At 38.6% G+C, this 19,111-nt stretch overlaps 1 protein-coding gene across 3 annotated transcripts in view; it reads left to right on the top strand.

Annotated features, from left to right (window-relative positions):
* LOC126921311 (chondroadherin-like protein) overlaps window positions 1-19,111 on the top strand; it is a 168,336-nt gene that overhangs the window by 27,098 nt on the left and 122,127 nt on the right. Inside the window, exon 2 of one of the 3 annotated variants that reach the window (XM_050732800.1) lies at window positions 539-671. The exons of the other annotated variants lie outside the window; for them this stretch is intronic. The gene's annotated coding sequence lies outside the window, so the exon portion shown is untranslated. The remainder of the gene's footprint in view (window positions 1-538; window positions 672-19,111) is intronic. 3 annotated transcript variants of the gene reach the window in all.

Genomic DNA, 19,111 nt, shown 5'->3' with positions numbered 1-19,111 from the left:
CACTTGTTCGCAAAGATTGATATTCAAACGCGTGAGTACGTGATCCGTCATACTATGGGAACGTCGTTCTCGATATATGTAAATGTGAAACAAGTGCAACATATTCTAATTCCACTGTAATTATTGTAAATATCATGGTAGGTAGCACGTAACGTAATAGAACTATTTTTATGAAGATCGAATTAAATTATAATTAGTTACTTTAAAAAATTGATCACAAAGATTACATGTCGCGAATCAGCGATTAATCCTAACTGTCATGGCGTCGATATGTCAGGAGTGCCATAAAATTTCAAATATTTATACGTGTATACTACAACGGGTTACTACGTATACTTGTTTGCTACCACTTCTTGTAAATTGCTTTTCTGACTTCAACTTTATCAAAATCGATAGTTTCATACACGAGGGTGAATATTTATAGATTAAAAGAAATATAACCTTTTTTTATATAATTTCAAAAACATCCATCTTCCAGTATACCTACGTACGTGTATCATGAACGCTATTTCTTATTTATAATCTTCCATATGTTTAGGTGTTTCATTGACTCGATGAGAAGTAAACTGGTTCCGCGACAAATCGTCTAGGCAGTGCTTTCCTGGGCACATCTCATATTCTCATGCGACACATCATACCAAAAGTTACTTTACACATCACTGTCTTCATCAGTAAGTACCATCATGCATTCCATACTTTCTGTTAAGAAATTATTTTCAATATTTATTGCTGTAACGGAAATGTACGAATTATAATCCTTGCGTGTATCATGTAACGGAAATGCTGAAATGATCAGTTGACAAAAATTACATGAGAAAATCGGTTTAAAATTTGCATATATTCGTTCAATTAATACAAGCGTAACATGATTTGCTTTAAATTAACGGTGTTACGCTAGCGTTACCTGATCGAATTGACAATTTATCAAACGCATTGCAAAGTTGCAGCGGAATATTATAGGGAATTTATAATAATGGGATAAATATTAACATTATGATGCTACATAAGTAGGAAAATATAGCTTACTTCATATTGTGCTCTTGAATATTTAACGTTTAATAACATGAACATGGAATAAGCCTGAGGAACATCAGATATGTTAAAATACACGCTTGTATAATAAAGCATGCTCCAAAAATAGGTACATAATATTGCAGCATAGAATATTATAGAGTATTATACGATATTAAAATACCTTGCTCGAAGGAAACTACAGTAATCAATTAACTAGTCAGTAATCAGCAGTATGAATTTTTGTTCTTTTTACAACTGTTAAGCAGATTCTTCAAACTACTAATTACAACTTCCTTCGCACGAGGACCTAAGGCTAAACAATTTTAGTAATGTACATATGTATCAATGAAATTAGTCGTTCGCATATTAATGCTCTCATTATTATTCACATCGTTATTATTCGCACAATAATTTCGTTGAATAATCACGCCCTTGTTTCATGAGGTAGGAAACTGATTGTGCTAGATCGAACATGAAACTAGATGAAAATTTGTTTCAGGTGACAATTATATATATATATATACGTAACCAATACTTAACATTTTTTTATTGGTTGCAAAATGGCAAATACATTCAATACAAATAACAGGATTTAACAACTCATTTAAAAGCTACCGAATTTTGGCTAATAATAAAAATAGCATACTTCATAATAATCTTCTATAATGAAATGTCCGTCATGTTTATGCAGTTTACAATATCGATTCGATATGAAAGCAAAGAAGATTCTAAGCTCAAGAGACTAAGGATAAAATACCCCAAAACACCACCATCACAGACCATCTCGGGGTCATTATTTCTAGCTGCTTGCTTCGTATGATGGATAGACTATCGGTTTATCGATCGACCCATGCATTATTGTTTAATAATTTCTGGTCTTTTCCGCGGTCAAAAATAATATTTTACAGTTAAAATAAGAGACAGACATCGAATTTCCAGATTCGTATAGATTTACGTCTCGGACATTCATTTTTCGTATCTGTGCTATTACGGTTCCGAGAAAATCTCGTTTTATCAAAAATTGCAGGAAGCTGATGCTATTTGTTAGTTTTTCAATTACTAGAATTTACTTTTCGCAAGGACAGGGTTCGAAAGTTGTAAATTCGTTCACTGAGTATTTTACACCGGCTAGAATTATTTTATTTCCCGATTTCGTGAGCAGAGTTAATCATTAATCAGTGATCAGTGAACACGGAACCGGTGATTAGACGGTCTGAATGGACGATTACATTTGAGAACGGGACTAGGAACCGATAAAATTCCTCGTGCCTGCAACGAGCGCAATTATCTTCGGACATCCTGCAATCGAAATATCGATTTACGCTTTTAAGTAAAAGCCGTGAGTCATGCTGTTGGTGTCTTTCTCGCCGAGACTCTTGACGTCAAGCACACTCGCTCGTCGAGCGGCTATGAAACAGCAATGGATGTCTTGTGCATGTAAGTGGCCGCATCTCGCAAGATAGAAAAATGTGCAAAAAGAGAGGAGTTATAAGCCGCAGGGAACCAGGTAAAACGAAATTGCGCCGTTTTATTCTTACCACAGTTGTGGCTCTGTGTTGGAGAGTTGCAGATAAACCTCACCCACCACACGTGACGTCCAAATATCGCGAAATGTCATTTTCATTTAATCCGGGCAAGCTTCCAGGAAATACATCTCCGGATTGAATGACGAAGGAACACGTTCCTTTCAATCTCAAATTGGTTCGATCGTATTGTAGGCAAATTTTCTACACACTTGTGGATACACGTTGTATATGTATATTAAGTTTTCCTTATGCGACATTATTATTATTTTTCTTTTTTTTTTACAACTTTTATTCCACGATGTTAATTTTATAAATCAGCTTCTTCTTTCTTTCTTCGTAACGAATCGATATACATACTTGACTCCTCAGCGACTTCCACGTTCATCACTTTTTCATTCTTGCCTATTCTTTCCACCGACACAGTTCAGAACTGGATTAGTAAGCTTTGTGGCGTACGTTTCAACCCCTCCTCTTTCTCCTGATCATAGACATACGGTAAAATCGATATCGTGCTTTGTCTTCTTCAACCCCATTCGATGGTAACGTGTTAACATTCGCTCGGACTATACCCGAGCATTGACGTAACCGTTACGATATGTCGATACCCCGTCAGCTACTCGGCGAATCGTATTCTTATCTCCTAGTTCGATCCTATCGTCTCGAATTCCCTTCGAATCCGAAGGCCAATCCTGTCGATTACCTCTGCACGATTATTCCTCGTCGTGTTTTCCTCTAACGATCGTATTTATGGTATTCTCGGGATCGGCGTACACTACCACGAAACGCAATATTTCCTGGAGATAATCGCGTGTATACGACTACCGGTAGTTTATTCACGAGCAAGCTTTTCAACGTATATATGCAAGTAAGCAGGTATGCACGGATTGGGAAACACCAAGAAAAGCAATACACGCGACCAGAATAACTTCGCACCTCGACCGCTGAGCCTAAAACTGGACCAACAGGGTCTAGAAAACCACTGTTACTCCAACTTTTCTATTTAGGCAAACTGATTTATGGGTCAATTATCGACCCTCCGCTGAGAACAGATAACTTAACTCTGTCTTCCTTGGAGAGTTCCTCTTTCTTTTCTCACAGGTTCTTTTCTCTTTTTTACGATATTAGTTTTTATATGTTTTGCGGACGAGTGCCACTCGAGTTTAATTCTCTGAGTGATCGTATCGTTAATGGGTGATATGTGTGGTTTATTGATGTTTGAGAAGGTGCTTTTTGCTTCGTGACCATACTCTCAACGATGTTTTGGTTGTATAGTGGAAAGGTTCTTGATAACACGTTACGACATAGTTATTTGATAGGTGTATTACTGACCGCGTATCTCGTTTTTCTGGTCACGAATTTCCGTAGCCGGGTGGAAAAAAATATCAGAGATTCGGAGATGACAAAGAGATGGTAACGATGTTTCGTGGCAAAGCCGTGTTTTACAAATCGCCGAAAGGAAACGTGTTCTGCGTTCAATTATCTTGAAATATCCAAACACGCGCCGAGCAAATGTACTAGTTCGTGTTCGTATCTTCGCAAGGAACGCATTTACACAGCTTTAATGCTTAATCATTTTCCATTCATCTAGTTTTCTCTTCTTTCCATCCGCAGTCTCGATACGGTTATTTTAATGACCGTCGCGAGACCGACGATTCTTGTAAAAAGATTTTAACGATTATTGTCGAGGGACAAAGGCAAGCCTGTTAAACGCCTACATTTTATTTCACTGATCTTTAATTTTTAACGTTACGAAAATTTGGAAAACACCGTCAATATTTAAGATTCGTTTAAAGCGTCTCGCTATTAAAAATATATTAAACTATAGAACGAACTTAAATTAAGAATTCTAGGAAACTTCAAACAGTTCTCGTAGCACGTTTTTACGAAAACCTATTTTTTCTGTCGTATACGCCGGGAAATGTATTCGAACGTATCGCAAAGCTGGCATTCGTTATCATTCGAATAACGATAATCAGAAGCGGGTGTCGCGAGAACGAATGAAAAGAGGGGAAAGGGAACGGAAATATTTTCCTTTTGCATGCTAAATTTTGACATAAAATGCAAATTTCTTGGATCTCTGTGCGCGCGGTAGACACTCGACGTTCGAATCACGTGTGAATATTTCCGAGGTATAAGGCTGTCTCGTCCTTCTCTCTTCCAGTGAATCTAGACCAGGTCTAGATCGACGAATCTCACTCGTATAAATACACCTGTCCGTGTTTTCGTTATTAATACCCCGATCTCTGTACGAAATTCGGTTTTGCACGCGTCGTAGGACTAATTTAAATGTTCAAGTATCCTCGTCTACGGCTCGCGGTAACGTATTTAATTTCCAACGCGAGTGCATAAAGTTCTTCTCAGCGTGGTAAATGAAATAAAAAGAAAATATTTGTGTGGACGGAGATGAAAAGTTCGAGAGGAAATTTCGTCTCACGCGTCGATAAAAGTTTTCAATTTAAAAGCAAATGGCAAATGAAAGGCACGCTTTTCGAAACGAATAAAGATCCCGCTTCGAGTTCGGTACGTTTAAACGCGTACCGATTGACTTCGTGTTTGTAATTGTAAGTGTAATTTTATCTAGTTTCCGTGTACAGGTCGGCAGAGCCTTATTTTCACGCATCCACGTCACGCTATTCTCTATTCCCATCTTGAGAATGACTATTTTCAACTACTAGCTCCATTGTATAGCCACGTTCGGTCGAACTTTCACCGTAAACTCATCTTTTTCGAAATCTAAAGTTTCGAACTTTCAATGAAACTGTTGGCGCTGACGTATCCACCAACGTGTTCTGTGTTTTAAAAGCTCAGCCTGTGAACTTGCCCGCAATTCTCTCTCCATCCTCGGATTCGTCCTACGAATTTATCCTGTAACTCGAGGAAAGTTGGTTAAAATTTCGTTTTTAGCAGAGAGGCGGATTCCAGCTCGAAGTTGATAATACCCGAGATAATACGTAGCTTTCTTCGGGCAAAAAGAAAGCTATAAAATCGGGAATGTTTCTTCGTGCGATACTTTTCACGCGACTGTAAGTTTTAATTTCGCTCGCGTCGTCGTTTATAAAACTAGCAACGTCTTCAAATATTTATTTCTTTATTTTAATCTGCCCTCAAACGAAATATCAATGAGAGCAAAAGTATGTAAGTAGCTTTCGTTTGAAGCGTCACGTATAGAACTCGCCACGGCGATAGAATTCCATCGAACAGACTATAAACTGTATTGGCATATGTTCCGTAAGAGAAATACGCGGTCTTTTACCCGATGCGTTTACCAACGAAACAAGATTTCTTTTTCAAGTAGATTCCTTCATCCGACTTTCATCGGCAAAACTTTCATCATCTCGCGGCGTGTATGCAGTCTGCCAGTGAATCAATCGAATACGTCAGATACAAGAAAATATTACCAACTCTCCGACTGATTAAATGTTGTTCACCCAATACGAAGTATCTCGCGCGTTCAAGGTGGCGTACATTGATGGAACGGTTGAAAATTGAAGCAAATGTCATAAGCCAAAATGAAATTGCTTTCTATGTTCTATATATATGTTCTACATATATATGTACGTGTTATTTGTATAGATCTGTTACATGCGCTGTGTTGTTGCAACATTGTCGAAAGACTGAAGGCGCTATAGAAAAATGCTATGGAATATGGATGAGATATATCTGGAGGCACTTTCCGATATTATCACGAATTTGAAAATACCTGAGGGAGTTGAAACATCGTAGCAATGCTGTTAAACGGTGCAACCTACTCGAGATTCGAAAATATCGTGGGACAATTTATTGGGAAAAGTATGAAAATTCTTTGAAACGTTCCATCACATTATTGCAGTTTTAATTTATACTTCATAACAATTTGCTAGTTGCCTGAACATTATGGGTCCCTAGCGACATTGTTGCAAAAATTAAACGACGCGCGTGCTTGCTTCGTGCCATACTCTCAACATTGTTTCGTCTCATAATGATGACCCAGGAGACACTGAACCACCTTCGCGACATTATAATGTAATATTGAGAAAAGTAGTCTAGGTATTGTTTCGCGACATTGTTTCCTTGCTCAAACGCATAAAAATCTTTAAACAGCCTAGAGATACTTTTCGCAAGATGACTGTAAATATAAACAGATAGGTTAAAGGTTTTATTAAAATTAAATATTTCAACTGAAAGCCTGTTTCTATCTCGTTGATAGAAAGAGAGATCGTAGGTCCTGGGATTTTTCTCAAAAATAAAATTTCCTGCGGCTAACGAATTAAAAAGATTTTGCTACTGTCGTTCGGTTAAAGTTCCCCAACGTTCGAACAGCGAATAGTCGCCGGTTCGTGTTCGCATCGTGATGTAACGAAATGAATATCCGTAGGAGCGACGTTGCAAAAATTAAATAACTTTTAATGATATCTACGCGTTTTTTCCCATTGAATTGCAAAATTACATTCGTGCCGTTACTCGGTTAGCTACTGAGCCGCTTTGAATGCATAAAAGTCCAGGAGACAGAAAGCTTAAATAGAAGAAGCCCTTCGTAATGCAATAAACGTGTTTAAAACTAATTTAAGTTACACAGAAACGAACTTCCTTTTTGCACCTTAATACTTATAAGCTCTTTGACTTGTCCCTCTTTACTGTCTCTTCTTTGTCTTTGTATAATTAATTCATCCGCTGTTTATACGCTTTAAAATCGTTACTCCCACGTATATACATACATACATACATATGATATACATGGAGTGGTTCATCAAAGTGTTTAAACAGTTATAAATATATCTATGAATGTACCATGTACGTTATACGGAACACATTGAAATTTCATTAACACTGCAATGACACCTGATTAGCATGATTATATTAGTTAAAATTTCAAACCAATCTGAAAATGTATATAGAAGTTGTAAGATAGTAATTGCAAACGTACATTCCGCGGCTATTATCAACATATTTGAAGAGTTAATATTTGAATTATCTTTAGAGGATATGTCGAAGACCATTATTCTCACGTTGTGTACTAAATAGATTATATATTTGCAGTAAATATCTCGTAACTTCCATGTACATTGCCAAATTCCTTTCACATTTTACCGGTACAATCAGGATGGTAGTGTGTCGCTGTGCTGCTAATGAAATTTCAAAACATTTTCCATAACACGCGTAATATATTTACAAATATTTTTTACGGCAAACTCTTACGAGTTCTTTTAGATTTTATTCAAAGTAAAGATTTGATTAACGCGATACAATTATTCCATCGGATGTTTGCGTTCAACGTGGACGTCGACGAGATACGATAATTTCATTAAAACGCGAATTCAGTACAGTTCGAAAGAGGAGTCTCGTTTATAAACGGAAAAGGAAGAGAGAAAGGAGCGTAAGGGAACGTGCTGGGAACAAACGAGGAAATTGAAAACATTCCCGAAGACGAGTCTTTTAGAAATTCCCATTTTATTCGTCGGTAGTTCTTCCCCTCTCCCTCCCTCCTCACCCTCTCCTACAGTCCCATCTTACCTCTTTAACTTCTCGTCTATCTATTTACTTGTATTCCTTAGTCTCAGGAAGGAAAAGATGCTCGTTCGTCGGTTTACCTAAAACTGAAACAAGCTGCGCCTGACACAGCTCCGTTTGCGTTATGTAGACCATTCTTCTTTATATTTACGTTACATCCATGGTACTTGTACCTTGCTGTTTTATCTCTATCCACTCTCTTTTGTTAATCATAGCGGTACGTACGTGTAAAGTAATTTGGAAAAATACATCTTCGGACGAAGCTAAGTCTACTTGTTTCTCCTTTGCTAAAAATCGACAAGAAAACTTTACGAAGATTTGCTAAATATTACTTTTGCTATTCTGCCTCCCTTCTTTTCCTTTTTGAGAATCACGAACAATGCGTTATCGAATATATTTTCCATATCAATGTTGCCATCTTTGCTGCTAGAAGATCGTTATTAAATTCTTAGATCCGATCATCTTTTTCTTAAAAAGTTACACGTTAAAGTTCTACGATTAATTGCACTAATTTCTTCTTTCCCGGGAATTATTACCAAAGCGTCACGGATCACTAAAGTCCTGAGTATGGTAGTTTGAATATTCCTTTTTCTTTCGAAGTCGTTAAGAGTGAGCCACGTGGAACTTTTCTCGGTATTAATTTTAATGAGAAACGACGCGGTAGTTTATCTAGTTAACCGAGTTGAATGATTTGGAAAATATTTAGACTCAGACAGAAGATTAAGTTCGTCTCACGACACTCGGAAAGGTGCTCCCTTAAAGAATGCAAAGCTAAATCACGCAAGATTTCCCAGGAGTGTGATTTGTCTTGAGTCCGCGAGATAGTTTGCTCCACTAGTGCCACAAACCACACTTCCACGGAGTTCCTAACCATTTATTACCATGCCAGATTTTAGTTCGCAGTCAGCCAAAATATTTTCGATGATTTACCTTCGAAGAATAACTGATCCGACCGCGAAAAAAATTACAAATATTTTCTCTTCGCCTTTCGATAGCTTCTTCCTAATCTATAATTCGTCTGATCATTTTAATAAATCGATTAGCAGATAGAGCTATAGATTCGGCAATCGGCAATTTATTTTGTTCTCGTTTATGCAATAATTCACAATTTTGTCTTTGTATATGTTTATATTACCAGCAAAGATGGACACGATACGCGGTGTAATAAATATCTGATAAGAATCGAAAGAAAAATTTGGACTTTCTGTAAGACAACGTCAAACGATATTCCAAGGGATATTTAACGATATCGTCTACAAGCTATATACGTTTTCTGCTTTGTAAGCAACGAATTTAAAGATTGTTCATCCGAAGATACATTCTTCGACCGTATTTCCCCGCTTACACTTGTTTTGTAGGTGAAATTGTTTTCGGACTTAGCCTGATGTATTACCCTTTCTTGTGCGTCCTCCTTTTCCTTTTATTTTTCCAGCAGAATTCAGGAGATATATGGCTGTCGGAGTAAAAGCCAGATCGTACGGGTGTGTTGCTTTTAAACGAGCTCGTGGATACTACGATACATAGCTCGATCTTTGACTGAATCGCGGACTATCGCATTCTCGAGTATTTATTTTCCTAGCAAATTCTCGAATAGATTTTTAACCTACTTCGATAGAACGTACAAACTATGAAATAGTACAATACACAGCCGAAGATTTTGCAGCGAAATTTATTATTCGTAAGGAACTTTCGAATACTTTCTTTCGAACCATTTGCTATAGAACCGTATGAAATATGGTGGACATAACAGTGATATGTGAGTTGCGGTATGGTGAAAAATAGCAGAAGGTTATTTTTCCAGCAGGCATTTTTCTCTCGAAATAAATCGAAATTTCGAAAATTCGCGGAGTACGTGTGTCGCTGTATGTTATTTACAGAAAATGCAATTCCGTTATTTTTATCCGTAGTTGCGTCATGTAGAAATTTCACTTTTTAACTGCAACATGTTATACACGTTTGGCAAATTTTCGTTGGAAAATTGGAAAATGCATGTAAATGCAAATGATCGTCTCCGAATTATTACTAAATACGCGGGCAATGCCATGTATACATATACGGGAATTATTTATCGTGTTACGAGTAATATTGTACAACGTTGTTCCGTATTATCGGCTACGAAATTCTACTCGAGTCGAGATCTCTCTACCCTCGGAAAAACGGTTTCTCCGTGATTTTCGTCTCGTGTCTGAGTTCGCTTTGTATTCTCCTTTCCGTTTGGGCGATCGATCCATCTCGTCTCTCCTCGTCGCTGTTTTTCTTGTAAATATTGCTTTATACACGAGAGTGCTTTCAGTTAACAGTTTTCCGTAAGGACGAGCAAAGTTTTCTTCACGGTCGAAAAAGTGAGATCATTTTCCTCGGTGGAGTGGGCCAAACTATTTCTTACCGGTTGTTATTTTCACTGTCGATGTCGGAATACGTTAACTGGAAATCTGGCAAAGTCCGTTCTTCTCACCCTCGCAAAGGATCTGTCCTTTGAGAGATGCCGTGTCACGTCCAACAACTAAGTGTGACGTTCGTGAAGCTAAAAGGATCCTGCTGCTTGGATTATGCACCCTAAAATTTCCAGCAATAACCTACATTCTCTACACGTGTTCGAACTTTCCCATTCTACAATAGTTTTTATATCACTCTGTGGGATTTAGATTTTACTCCGCTCGTTGAATCGGTCGATGTATATTTGAGGTTAATCGCTGAGTACAACGCTGGAAAAAATGCGAAAAAAAAGGCACAGAGGAACCACAATGGAAGCTTAATTGCAATGCTTTTATAAAACAACACGCCTACTATCGTCGACTAAACGCCCTACAAATTCTAAAGTCGTGAAACCTGGTTTCCTATTGCGAATTGCCTCATAGTGGCCCGTAAAGGTGTTCGAATACTCGCCATAGAAAATTTTGACGAATATATCATGTATGTTATATTTGCAAAAAATATATATATATTAACAAATTCGTTTCAAGTTTTATCGATACAATACTCGATAAGTACCAAAGAAATTTGAAAATGTTTCGTAGAACACATACCGTATATTCGTAAAAGATTTCTAAAAGCATAGAGTGTTTTGGTGAACCATCGCTCTCAGTTGGCACCGCATCGATTTTCAGAACGGACATAATCGTAGGGAAACGAAGGTAACAAAGGTCAGAGCGAGACGCATGCTAAAGAGGGTAACTATGCTCGAACTTTTTATAGCGTGATGTAACAAGAAGCACGGGGGTTGGAGTGGCGGTGAAATTTACCCAAAGTTATTATCCTTCTTTTCGCTCTTTCAACGGACCAGTTCTAAAAAGTCTCATTTTGCATTCTGTTTCGTAGCCGCCGCGATTTCTCGGCAAATTTTTCTTCCTCTTCCCTCTCCCCCTCCCCACCATTCCATTCCTCCTCTTTCCACGTTTACTTTGCTCTTTTACACCCCTAAACATATTATAGTTCCCTCGCCCTTTTATATTTTTCGTCCCTCGCGTGGTCCTATTTGTTTGTCCGAAAAGGTGCTTTTAAATTTGGGCACAGAGTTGCAGGAAATTTGATGAAAATACCGTCCGCATTCGACGAATATCTACTTTAAAATTCTATCAGTTTTTCCTATTATATTTTAAACGTTTCACGCCCGTCCTGCAATAATTACCACTCATCAATTATCCACGATTGTACTAACGTTCAATAATAAATCAAGTTGCATTAAACCGAATATACGCTTGGTTATACGCGTAGTAGAACCGGAGATTAAATTTGTTAGCCTAAAATAGTTAAAAAGTATACGTACAGTTACCTATTTTTATTTCATCCAAGGTCATCCGTAGTTCATACAAATTTACGTCATCAAACTTATACATATATCTGTATGTGTGTTAATAATATCAAAAATAAAAAAAAAAAGATCTGTTAATCACGGCGTGACTGCCTTCGATATCAAACGATCGCATTTAAAGTTATCTTCGTGTAGTTGTTGAGAACAACAGAGTTAGTTTGTGCAGCGAAAAGATAAGATCTACCGTGTACATTCGATAATTTTTGTTAGTTTGCAAAAATTTAACGCAATTAGAGGTTATAAGCTCGAGATAAGAAATTTCATAATATATGCAGGTTCGTATTAGCTTAAGCATAGCACGCCTACGCTAACCCATTAGAAGGTTGAATCGTTAAGGTAAAACTGGCGATAACGTGACGATCCCGAAATCACACTCCTGAAATACTCTAGGCCAGCCAGTTGACCCGAGCACCAAGCGTAACATCTCTCGAAGAAATGTCACGTAATAACGAAGTCGTTGAAGCGAAACGGCTGGATCTCGTACGCGTTTCGTGACATTTTGCTGGCTGGAAATACACGGCTCCCTTTCGGCTTGCAACGTTCGAATTGGGTCATTCACTCGCATCGATCCTCAATCGTCGTCCAACAAGCTCGTCGAGGAGTCCCGTTCGACCATTTCTCACGACTTAGACACAAATTCTTCCGATTTTCTCTAACTAGACCACGAGATCTCTCTCGATAGTACAAATGAAAGAGTAGGGATTATTTTAAAATAAATCTCTTGCGTTTTAAGGATGTAGAGATGCTGGAGTACGATAAGACTAATTTAAATATTTGATGCGGTAAGAAGATTGTAACGATAGTTAAATTATAATTTTTTTTCCTCCTTTTTTTCTTACCTAAAAACGAGAGATATAGCGATAACGAGAGTTTCGAAAGAATTACAAATTATAAAGTTACGTACTTGAAAAAATTACGTCTATTTAAAAATCTAACGTGTTAGTATATAACGCTTTCTCTACCGTACAAAGAATCCAGAGAAATAATAAATAAATCCCCTCGTACGTCTCGAAGATCACCTAACTTTCTAAATTTAAAATAAACATACCTGAGTACCGTCGCGAGACTTTCGAACAGCAATGTGCATACGCTGTGGAAGAAAAACGGGAGGCATCAAGATGTTTGCCAGTAATACGATTAATAGGACGTAGGAGCGAACTCTTACCGGCCGATAAAAAAAACCACATTTCTTCTATTGCTCGTTAGCAGAGAGGATCGGTATCGCGGGTACTGTTTGCAGTGTCGATCGATGTTGGTTAACCGCGTCGTCACCGACGTCAGTTTGACAAAGTGGTCGCCGGAAAAAGCGTATTCGCAGCGTGATACTCTTTCTTATCGCGATCGAGGAACGAGCGTGCAACTTACCTACCGCGACAAAAATTGCCAGTCGCAGGGTCAACGGGATGCAAATAAATGCTCGACGAGAGTCTTGATAAATTGTTTCAGCGGTGGTTTTTTTCTGGTTTGACCAGTCGTGGGAACTGGCGCCGAGAAAAAGAAAGTGGAAAGAAAATGTTGGAACTGGGGTCAATAAGGGTCGCGCCGAGTCTTCGGTAACGAGATCCAGTGACACAAGAAAGGAATACTTGCTTTTGAAAGGATGCTCGTCGGTAGTGTGAAGATGATAGGATTTTATCGAGCGAGTCAAGAGTGTTTGTAAATAGAACGATAGATGATGGTTCTTGATCTACGATGTTAGATGCACGAAGGAAGAGTGTTTGGCCAGTGCTTGAGAATATACTACGAACGAAGGATGCATGGCTATCCAATATTTTAGACGCATTTTCAAGATAACTTTGACGAGTGGCTAGAAATAAAAAAAGAGCAAATAGGTATAAAATAAAAATTGTCTGATTTTACGTACGACCAATGTTTAACACCTTAGAAAATAAATCATCAAGCTGGATAAAGTTGATCGGTTTAACCTACGTTTGTCTCGTGTATTTCCCCTATTTTGATTTGACAGAGGTTTCACGCTTTGGTCGTAGATGGTCCTAGCGTTAAAAAGAATATTTATAAATCTCTGCGCTGTTTGTCAGAACTCACCGCATCAACCGCTACGATATCTTTTGCAGCAAACCGATCGATCTATTAACCGAGCAAATCGCATGTCCGAGTTTACGCAGAGCCGAAAACAGGAACGAAAGACTGGAAGGAAAAAGAAAGAAGGGAAGGGGAATGATTTGTCGCAAGAAGATCTCGTCATTTTCATACCGACTCGACGTTACTATCGGGGTTAGTGATCGCAAGTAGCCGACCTCAGCCGATACAGGGCAGAACGAGAGCGACAGGGATGGTGCGGCGATGAGAAAGGGAGAGAGAGAGAGAGAGAGAGAGAGGGTAAGAGAGGGAGGTTGCATCGAAGCGTAGAGAACAGGCGGAGCGAGAGAGGCGAGCAGGACGAGTGGGAAAAGGGGCGAGCCAACTAGCTAGAGAGACGAAGAACACGGCTGGGAAAATCGATAGAACGAGGGTCGCGTACGCGCCGTTGGAAAATGAAGGCGCAAAAGTTTTGGCTATAAAATCACGCCTGTATCAGGTTCAGACAGCTCGTAGCGGTCGTCGCTGGCCACGTTCAGTCTTCGGCCGTTGTTACCAACCTACAGAACAGGCTTATCCACCGGCGAAATCAGAAAATGCGCTTGAGCCGACTCCAGACTGTAAAAACGACGATAAGATCAGCCACTTGATCCTGTTACGAGGCCAGCAACTTTTCCGTGGCAATGCCGTCGTTATAAAGTCTGCCCAAACTATAAGGGACATCTCCATCCGAGGATCTTCCTCTGCTTCTACTTCTACTTCTTTTTCCTTTCCATCTTCTACGATCAACTTCTCGACTCCCTGACTTTGGGGATGAATTCCCCAACTATATCTTGTTCCCGACATCGCGTTGCCTCTATGATTGTTCGGAACCTGCTTCCAGACCAAGTAGTTGCAAACTGATACCTTTCACGTATCTTTATCTCTCGATTCGATGGCGATACCACGATCCGTCAAAGGATTCTGCCACTTTTATGTCTTCCATTTTCTAATTAACCGTACGGACAACTTTCTAATTTGTTAAGAAGAATATTTTCCTGTTATTTATTATTTCCTCTGTTTCAAGTCCTTCGAGTTCTCTGGATTTTCGCGATTCTTGTTTCGATATCAGGTCTATGGAATATCTTCTAGCCGATCCAAGTTCGAAATCGTCGCGTCGTATGCGATTCGAGTTATAAAAGCGAAGATAAGATTCTCGCTTAATCCCGTTTGGAGGGTGCGATGAGACAAGAACGTGGGCAGGCGAGATGGGATTGTTTCGAGGTGATCTGGTATTCCGCCTTTGTGGCGAAGTTTCTTGCGTTTACGAAAGGGATTCCGCTTAAACCCCGCGTATCTTGCCACGTATCTGGTCGTTTGGTAGTAAAGATTAATCGATGCAATAAACGTGCATAGAACACGCAGCAAAATATACGAAAATAAATAGACTGTATTTACTCGACTAAGTGATTGTTCCTTTCCAAATGAAATTTTCGATAATTAAATAATATAATTAAATTCTCATTGTCGGAGATGCATCTCTGAAAATAGTGATATTTGAAACATTGCCGGTCTAGTTTAATTTTCTCATCATTTTATACGGATATCGGACAACGTCTCTGTTTCACCATATCGACAGTTTTACCCGTCTGAAGATAGATCGAGGAAGTAGTATATATGCCAAGAAAATTTCGAATTATCAGGCAGCCAAGGAAAATAAGACAACACGCTTCCCTTCCATTTAGCGGTTGATATATGGGCGACGCCTCGTGGATATAACACATCCCTCGACTCTGGTCTCCAGTGAATTTCGCACGCTGGCTTCCGTAGAACGCTTCGGTTAGATGCTCCGATTCTCCGGCTTTACCTCGTTGTTTGATAAATATTTTTCATTTAACTCACGGTTACCGCGCTAATAAAAACTTATGACTATACCAAGCATCCTTTCTTAAGTTGGACAACGATAATATCCTTCTTTCTTTACTTTTACGATCGACTCTTTTATGCGCCTCTTAGCATTCTCGGTTGACCTGACGGATATATCCGAAATCTTATAAATATTTTTAAGCAGACACGTCGTAAATAAGGTAAATGGAGAGCATCTGTTATACGATACGTTAAATCTTTATGCGTTCACCTCTCGGAACTGGGGAAAGCAACAGAAGCGAATGAAAGGGAATAGGAGAAAAGTAGAATAAAAATGGAGAAATATATATTATATTGTATGGAAAATTCGTAACGAAAGTTAAGGAAGATTGAAACAGTTTCAGATCTTTTGTCATTTATAACTTGGCAAATGAAGTTCGAAAGAAGAAACGAATTTTGTTGAAAAATTTCTCGTCCCCTTTAACGACGAATCGCTTTGAATTATTTTTACCAACTTCTGAAGTATTTAATTGCTTGCTTGTATCTCTTGAAGCTAAATTATCGATTCTAAATCGTTGTGATATTTTTCTTGCATTCGAAATAAAGAATAACAGCGCATTGAATTTTTATGACGAATGAAAAATAGCGTAGCTCTAAATTGCCCTATGAATTACATAAAACAAAAATTTATGAACCAAACGATCCTCGTATTCGTGAACAACCGTGATATTCTATTTGCGCGATACGGCACGATATTGTCCGGGGAAATATATTTCGTTCAACCGTATCGGCTAAAGTTCTCCGCTCGCCTCGCCGATGTCGCGCGTTTTTTTAGATTCTACGTTTTAAAGTAACGGCAAGAGGGAAGAACGTAACAGGCGTGCGCGTTCAATTAAAAATATTTCGCGAACGTACTAGCGAACGTTTCCCCGCATTGCGATAATACGAAAGACGCGTAATAAAATTGTAATATTTGGTGAAAGAGATATTGCTTTTACGGTGACGCGACGCAGACTGTTTGTTACGCGTTATGCATTCATACGAAAGAACCGAGGCGAAGATCGCGTTTGTCACGCCACCCACAACGATCGCGTAACTTTCTTTGTTATAACTTTTGCGACTTGGTGTTTGTCTCTTTTATTTTCATTGTTTATAACGTTGGCTGAAGTCGCATGTAGAATAGCGAAAGATAGAATGGCACAGATCGTAGAAATTACAAGCAAAAGTACGAAAATCCACGATATACTTTCGTCGAATAAAGTTCTTCTACTCTAAGCACAAAAAGAAAGAGACGATTATAACAGGACTCGTAACTGGACACTCGAAGATATCCAGCGAAGAACACTAAACCAGCATGTTGCAAGCTACAGAGCTTAACAACTACAGAGCTAGCGCAGTAACACGTTACACGAGCGCGGAGAACTCTAAATACAGTGGAGGGAATATAAGAACCACTTCAATCCATCTAAATTATCCGAAAGCCTGTAATCTTTACTACGATATCCAGCTTCCAATATAAATCCCAATAAAAGAAAGCTACCTCTATTAATATAAAACAAGCGCACAGCCAGTTCGATCAAAATAATATTTAACAATTATCTTATTAATATTAATGATATTTAGCATCCGAAATAGTTACACTTTTATCGCGTTCATCCAAGCGAAACCATTTGTGTTTCATAAATACCATTTTTTAATCTTCCATCTTCGAAAAAGTCATACTTTTATCTGTTATCATAAAAAGCGGCTGCGAATGCACAAAGTGGTAAAGCGCATAAGCAGCCATAAACGTTAATGCAACCCACCGACTACCTTTGATTGCAAGAAGCATTATTCCGCTGAACCGCGCTATTTTCTGAACGTTTCAGCGATCATAAATTCGAAACTCGTACGCACGATACCACTGCATTGCATCTGCTCTATCGCTATTTACGGACATTTACCAGAGCGTTCCTCTCTTCGCCTACAAAAGACAAGAAACAAGTACGGTGTATACATACGCAGCTATTACGTGATTTTGCTAGCTTCTCACGGTAAATATCACGTGCTGTTGATTTACTCCCAAAACGAATACATCGACACGACGCTATAATTATTCGGTTTTGCCTATCCGCTAACACTTGTTTCGTACTGTTTGCGGTGATATGTCTGTTGCAGATATCAGGGACGCGTTTATCGTTAGATATTATCGGGATGAACGCATTCGCGGATGAATCGATGGTGCCCCACTGGCTTCATTAACGACGTGCCTCGCGTTTCTCATTGACATACGAATATATCGCCGTTCAAAGACGTCGACAGAAGCATACGGAATTCCGGATGCATCGCCGCGTATTTGATATACGAAATGGGTTGCGTTACGGCGCGATTCCATCACGTCGTTCTATGAAAGCCGCAGATCAAATAAATCAGGCGAAAGACGGCACCGTTTCGCGATTCCTTTGTACCTGGTGCGAATGAATTGACCGATAAAGGCGGGATACGCTACGCCTTCGCTGCCAACAGCATTTTCATCGTGGTTCGATCTAGATTCGATTGCAAAGGGTCGTCCTATCTATCAAGCTCTGGCCACCGTGACGTCAATCGATTCCCAATGCAGAATTTTGCATCTCCACGGCGATTAGGGATATTAAGGCTAGATAATAGGTTATTTTTTTGTAATATCGTTAGAAGTCGACATTGGAATTACCAAAGCAAATATCGAAGTAAACGTCATTGCTAAAAATATACGAATACGTTTGACCGATTGACGTAAAATCGCCAATGTACATATTTATTTTCACCGTATCGCTTTAATTCATCGACGATCAAGCGATATAGCTTCTCGTAATATTATAAGTAGCTCGTCGAGTTTCATAAAATTGTAGAATTTTTGCGAAAGAAGTAGCGATAGAAAAATGCTGTACGAATGCTTGGAATTCTATTTCGTAGAGACAATGTTAAAAAATAACGTGGTAATGGGTTAATTGTAATCGTTTATACGTGATATATTTAAGACTGGCATTTTTAGTTATCGGGGAATCTTATGTCGTATCTGATTGTTTCAGAAACAGGTAGCGAAATTTAAGAAGAATTTGATGGCAATGTATTTTCATAGAGATAGCATTTTGTTGAATAATGTATCATTGCTTTCTGACTCTAACTTTTCCTATCTATTCCTTCGGCTACTTCGAAAAGCTCTTCATCTTTTCCGATATCGAGCCTTTTCCAACGGCTCTTACGAGTTCCACTTATAAAATATAATAATCCGTTGAATCATATTTAACGTCTGCTATATCTGATAAACGAGGATTGGATATTTTTGCCTGCTCAACGAGAACTCTTCGTCAAAAGTTAACATCCGTTGATTTTAGTTATCGAAATCTCAATATTTAACGAAAAACAGAAT

This window comes from Bombus affinis, chromosome 10, assembly GCF_024516045.1.
Source record: "Bombus affinis isolate iyBomAffi1 chromosome 10, iyBomAffi1.2, whole genome shotgun sequence".
In the NCBI taxonomy this organism is placed as follows: domain Eukaryota; kingdom Metazoa; phylum Arthropoda; class Insecta; order Hymenoptera; family Apidae; genus Bombus; species Bombus affinis.
This window is presented reverse-complemented; position numbering and strand designations above follow the sequence as displayed.